Below are 786 nucleotides of genomic sequence, written 5' to 3' on the forward strand. Positions count from 1 at the left end.
ATCTGATAGTGGAAGGCTGTACACAAGTGTTCTCTCCAAAAGGGTCAAGACCAATAAACTGTTCCTCGAGATTATATGGGATCTGTACTCAGTGTTTGGGGGAGACACGTGCAGAACTAGGAGCAGGGTGTAATAAGGTAGATTGCAAAAGTCTCCTAGGCAGTATGCACCAGAAGTGGACCAGACACTGTGCGGAAACTTCCCTGAGACGGGCTGCCAAGTATGGATGCAGGTCTCTGTTGTCCTCCTCCTCCTCCTTGGCAGAGTCCTTAACAGACTGCCAACTATGTACCAAATCCTTGGGGCTTATGGAGTGAGTGACTCAGCTTTGTCCTCTCACTCACTTCACATGGACTCCCATGGAGACTCATGTCTCTGCAGGTCTATCTTGTAGAGACAATGCCATCATCCTCCCACACACATTTGTGGTAGGGAAAAGACTCTTTAGATTAGGCTTCTGTTCTTTTGACTGCAACCTGAATGTGAACTGGATTTACTGGAATAAATGCAAGTTTACCCCTCTCTCTCTCTCTCTCTCTCTCTCTTTTTGCAATATACTTCTTGGGAGATTTATTTACTGCTTTCACTATCACGGTTTTATGACTGGGCAAAACTCTGCTATATTAACCAAATATTTCAATAGGGTTAGGTATGCCCAGAGTGAATTTTAATGTTTAAAAGGAATTTTTCATGTTTGTTTTTCTCTTTCTTGAGCAATTACAAGGCTTTGCTGCCTGCTGGCAAGAACAAAAGACGCTGGGAATTTGCAGAAGGTATTGGATAAAG

Source organism: Gekko japonicus, unplaced genomic scaffold, assembly GCF_001447785.1.
Source record: "Gekko japonicus isolate JY-2015 unplaced genomic scaffold, Gekko_japonicus_V1.1 scaffold747, whole genome shotgun sequence".
Lineage (NCBI taxonomy): Eukaryota > Metazoa > Chordata > Lepidosauria > Squamata > Gekkonidae > Gekko > Gekko japonicus.